The sequence below is a fragment of the Ranitomeya variabilis genome, chromosome 5, assembly GCF_051348905.1.
Source record: "Ranitomeya variabilis isolate aRanVar5 chromosome 5, aRanVar5.hap1, whole genome shotgun sequence".
NCBI lineage: Eukaryota > Metazoa > Chordata > Amphibia > Anura > Dendrobatidae > Ranitomeya > Ranitomeya variabilis.
Genome location: NC_135236.1, coordinates 525,244,625 through 525,250,459, shown reverse-complemented (window position 1 = coordinate 525,250,459; position 5,835 = coordinate 525,244,625).

Genomic DNA, 5,835 nt, shown 5'->3' with positions numbered 1-5,835 from the left:
GGTTTGGCGAAGGTGGGAGCCAGCCGAAACCTCTGCCTACACTGGGCTCGCTCTAACCTCCACTCGTTAAAACAGAGGTCAATACGAGTAGAGACAGTTATTAACTCCTCTAGTGTGGCAGGAATCTCCCTAGTGGCCAGAGCGTCCTTCACGTGATCAGCCAGCCCCCTCCAAAATATGTGGATAAGGGCTTTATCCAACCACTCCAGCTCAGAAGCTAAAGTATGGAAGTGGACGGCAAAATGGCTGACTAAGGACACACCCTGAGTTAATGCCAGCAGTTGGAGTGCCGTGTCATGGGTGACTCGAGGTCCTAAAAAGACTTGTTTCAGAGTGCTCAGGAACAGCGGAGCACTCTGCACCACATGATCACCACGCTCCCACAGCGGCGTAGCCCATTCCAACTCTCTGTCCGACAAGAGAGAAACAATAAATCCCACTTTAGCCCGCTCTGTGGGAAAATGTGCAGCCAGGAGCTCGAGGTAAATAGAGCACTGACTCACGAATCCCCTACAAGATTTGCTATCTCCAGAAAAATTTTCTGGCAGCGGGAGGTGAGATAATGTTGGAACAGGGGTGGCAGTGGACAAGGTTGCTGCAGCCATGCTAGCAGCCTGTACAGCAACTGTGGTAACATCCACAGCTGAGGTTGAGCTCTCGAGAGCCACCAACCTACCCTCTAGCTGCTGGATATACCGCAAGAATTGCTGAATATCCGCCATTTACTAGCCAGACCCTGACGCTAGTATTATGTTAGGGCTAGCGGAATGCACCGAGTAAATATAGAGGTTTTATTATAATTGATGCGTTTGCAGCCCGGGGTCCACCGTGCAGGAGAACCTGCTGCTAGCAAACGGCGGAACTATATGGCGGTATGAGCTAACCCTGTTACTTCACAGATTAGCCGAAACTCAAAGCACTGCGCCCTGTTTGACTTCACAGTGGCACAGGCTAACTACCCAACTGAGAGCAGTCAGTGGTCATGCATGCACACAAACTCTTTGCCGGAGGTGCCAGCATTCTAGGGGCTTATTTCAGCCAGGTCCCTGAATACATTCAACAAAATCTCGCCAGAGGTGCCAGCATTCTAGGGGATTATTTCAGCCTGGTCCCTGAACACAAACTCACATGACCACACTGGCGCAAAGCACATAACATAGAACAATACTAGCGCATGGCCGTGCGGCCATGCGAGCCTTAAATAGTTGCAGCACGTACAGGACCTTCCTAGAAGGACCAATGAGAGGCTGCCACAGAGCGTGAGCACCTACAGGACCTTCCTGAAGGACCAATGGCCTTAGCTGCAGTATCTGATCATGTGACCCTCGATCTCCACTGAGAGATCTTACTCTGGGCATGCTCAGAATGAGAAAAGCAGGACTTAGTCCCAGAAGCGTCTGCTTGCCGCTGCCCAGCACTGACTTCAATGGCAGAAGCAGGAAAACTGGGGCGGACTTACCGCCGGTTCAACCGGTGCAGCCGCACCGGGGCCCGGAGGTGGAGGGGGGCCCTTGCAGGCAGGGCCGGCATTACGGGCAGGCAGACCAGGCAGCTGCCTGGGGCCCCCACTCCCCCAGGGGCCCCCAGCTAGCGGCAAGTCACGCAGCCGCTATGGGGCCCCTGTGAGGCAGGGGGGCCCGCCTGCCGCCAGCGCCGACTCCCCCGCCGCATTGAACTATACCGGCGTCTGCCGGTACAGTTCAATGCAATGATGGAGGAGAGAGCGTCACCTGATGACGCCCCCTCTCCCATCATTCCCCGCTCTGCCTCTGACACAGCGGGTGCTGTTGTGAACTATACTTCTTGGCTCCCTATTGTGGTCACTAGTGATTTGGCACTTGATTGTCTTTTACCAGGTTGGTACTCACCTGCTTCGTTAGGCCTGGGGTGTTGCTATTTAAACTTCCTGGATTCTCAGTCCAGTGCCTGGCATCGTTGTATTCAGTTAATTTCTGTTTGCTCCTGTCTTCAGGTCCTGGTTCTTTGCAAGATAAGCTAAGTTCTGCTTTCTTATTTTTTGTTATTTTGCTTTGTTCATATTTTTGCCCAGCTTGTACAAAATGTGATTCCTGATATTGCTGGAAGCTCTAGGGGGCTGATATTCTCCCCCCTCACCGTTAGTCGGTTTGGGGGTTCTTGGATATTCAGCGTGGATATTTTGCAGGGGTTTTTGCTGACCATATAAGTCATCTTACTATTTTCTGCTATTAGTCAGTGGGCCTCTCTTTGCTAAAATCTAGTTCATTCTTACGTTTGTCTTTTCTTCTTACCTCACCGTTATTATTTGTTGGCGGCTTGTATTACTTTGGGGTCTTTTCTCTGGAGGCAAGAGAGGTCTTATTTTCCCTGATAGGGTTAGTTAGTTCTCCGGCTGGCGCGAGACGTCTAGGATCAACGTAGGCACGTTCCCCGGCTACTGTTAGTGTTTTTGCTAGGATCAGGTATATGGTCAGCCTAGTTACCACGTCCCTATGAGCTGGTATTTATGTTTGCAGACTTTGCTGTAATCTCTGAGATCCTTTGCCATTGGGATCATAACAGTATGCCAGGCCCATGAATAGTTAATGCATTGCAGAAGTGGGATTAAAAGAAAAGGAGTTCTGAGTTTTTTTTTTTGTTTTTTTTTCTCCTCTTTCTTCCTTCCCCTTTTTCTCAGAGTGGCTGTAAGCTTTGCTGCAGACATGAATGTTCAGACCTTGATTACTAGTGTGGATCAGCTTGCTGCACGAGTGCAGAGCATTCAGGATTTTGTTGTTAGCAGTCCTATGTCTGAGCCTAAGATACCTATTCCTGAGCTGTTCTCTGGAGATCGATTTAAATTTAGGAATTTTAGGAATAATTGTAAATTGTTTCTATCTTTGAAACCTCGTTCGTCTGGAGATTCAGCTCAGCAAGTTAAAATTGTTATCTCCTTTTTGCGTGGCGACCCTCAGGATTGGGCTTTCGCGTTAGCGCCAGGAGATCCGGCATTGGCGGATGTTGATGCGTTTTTTCTGGCGCTCGGATTGCTTTATGAGGAGCCTAATCTTGAAATTCAGGCAGAAAAAGCTCTACTGGCTATCTCTCAGGGCCAGGATGAAGCCGAAGTGTATTGCCAAAAATTTCGGAAATGGTCCGTGCTTACTCAATGGAATGAATGTGCTCTGGCCGCAAATTTCAGAAATGGCCTTTCTGAAGCCATTAAGAATGTGATGGTGGGTTTCACAATTCCTACAAGTCTGAATGATTCTATGGCGCTGGCTATTCAGATTGATCGGCGTTTGCCAGAGCGCAAATCTGCTAATCCTCTGGCGGTGTTGTCTGAACAGACACCTGTTTCAATGCAATGTGATAGAAACCCCGATCCAGCAATCCAATGTGATAGAATCCTGACTAGAACCGAACGACAAAAACATAGACGACAGAATGGGCTGTGTTTTTACTGTGGTGATTCTACACATGTTATATCAGCATGCTCTAAACGCCTAACCAAGGTTGTCAGTCCTGTCTCCATTGGTAATTTGCAGCCTAAATTTATTTTGTCTGTGACTTTAATTTGTTCATTGTCTTCCTACCCTGTTATGGCGTTTGTGGATTCAGGTGCTGCCCTGAGTCTTATGGACTTGTTGTTTGCCAAGCGCTGTGGTTTTGTCCTGGAGCCTTTAAAAGTTCCTATTCCTCTCAGAGGAATTGATGCTACGCCACTGGCGGAAAATAAACCGCAGTTTTGGACACAAGTGACCATGTGCATGACTCCTGAACATCGGGAGGTGAATTGTTTTCTTGTTCTGCATAAAATGAATGATTTGGTTGTGTTAGGTCTGCCATGGTTACAGACCCATAATCCTGTTTTGGATTGGAAGGCTATGTCTGTGTCGAGTTGGGGTTGTCAGGGAATTCATTGCGATTCTCCGCCGGTGTCTATTGCTACTTCTACTCCTTCAGAAGTTCCTGAGTATTTGTGTGACTATCAGGATGTATTCAGTGAGTCCAGGTCCAGTGCTCTTCCTCGTCATAGGGACTGTGACTGCGCTATAGATTTGATTCCTGGCAGTAAATTTCCTAAGGGACGATTATTTAATTTGTCTGTACCCGAACATGCCGCGATGCGTTCTTATGTCAAGGAGTCTTTGGAGAAGGGGCATATTCGTCCATCCTCTTCCCCTCTTGGTGCGGGATTCTTTTTTGTGGCCAAGAAGGACGGGTCTTTGAGACCTTGTATAGACTATCGGCTTCTGAATAAAATCACTGTTAAGTTTCAGTATCCTTTGCCACTATTGTCAGACTTGTTTGCTCGGATTAAGGGTGCCAAGTGGTTCACCAAGATAGATCTTCGTGGTGCGTACAACCTTGTGCGCATTAGGCAGGGAGATGAATGGAAAACTGCATTCAATACGCCCGAAGGTCATTTTGAATACTTGGTGATGCCCTTTGGGCTCTCTAATGCTCCTTCAGTGTTTCAGTCCTTTATGCATGATATCTTCCGGAAGTATCTGGATAAATTTATGATTGTTTATCTGGATGATATTCTGGTTTTCTCGGATGATTGGGATTCTCATGTAAAGCAGGTCAGGATGGTGTTTCAGGTTTTGCGTGATAATGCTTTGTTTGTGAAGGGCTCAAAGTGTCTCTTTGGAGTGCAGAAGGTTTCCTTTTTGGGTTTTATTTTCTCCCCTTCTGCTGTGGAGATGGACCCAGTCAAGGTCCGAGCTATTCATGATTGGACTCAGCCCACGTCTGTTAAGAGTCTTCAGAAGTTCTTGGGGTTTGCTAATTTCTACAGTCGCTTTATCGCTAACTTTTCTAGCGTTGTTAAACCTTTGACGGATATGACCAAGAAAGGTTCTGATGTGGCTAATTGGGCCCCTGCAGCCGTGGAGGCCTTCCAGGAGCTGAAGCGCCGGTTTACTTCGGCGCCTGTTTTGTGCCAGCCTGATGTCTCACTTCCCTTTCAGGTTGAAGTGGATGCTTCTGAGATCGGTGCTGGGGCTGTTTTGTCGCAGAGAGGCTCTGGTTGCTCTGTGATGAGACCATGTGCTTTTTTCTCTAGGAAGTTTTCGCCTGCTGAGCGGAACTATGATGTTGGTAATCGGGAGTTGTTGGCCATGAAGTGGGCATTTGAGGAGTGGCGTCATTGGCTCGAGGGCGCTAAGCATCGTGTGGTGGTCTTGACTGATCACAAAAATCTGATGTATCTCGAGTCTGCTAAGCGCCTGAATCCTAGACAGGCTCGTTGGTCATTGTTTTTCTCTCGTTTTGACTTTGTGGTCTTGTACCTGCCTGGTTCGAAGAATGTTAAGGCTGATGCTCTTTCTAGGAGCTTTGTGCCTGACTCTCCTGGAGTCTCGGAGCCAGCTGGTATTCTTAAAGAGGGAGTAATCATGTCGGCCATATCTCCTGATTTGCGACGTGTGTTGCAGAGATTTCAGGCTGGTAGACCTGTCCAACCGACAGACTGTTTGTTCCTGATAAATGGACCAGCAAAGTCATTTCCGAGGTTCATTCCTCGGTGTTGGCAGGGCATCCGGGAATTTTTGGTACCCGAGATTTGGTGGCTAGGTCCTTTTGGTGGCCTTCCTTGTCACGGGATGTGCGGTCATTTGTGCAGTCCTGTGGGACTTGTGCTCGGGCTAAGCCTTGTTGTTCTCGTGCTAGCGGGTTGCTTCTGCCCTTGCCCGTCCCGAAGAGGCCTTGGACACACATTTCCATGGATTTCATTTCTGATCTTCCGGTGTCTCAAGGAATGTCTGTCATCTGGGTGGTGTGTGATCGTTTTTCCAAGATGGTCCATTTGGTACCCTTGCCTAAGTTGCCTTCCTCTTCCGATCTAGTTCCTTTGTTTTTTCAGAATGTGGT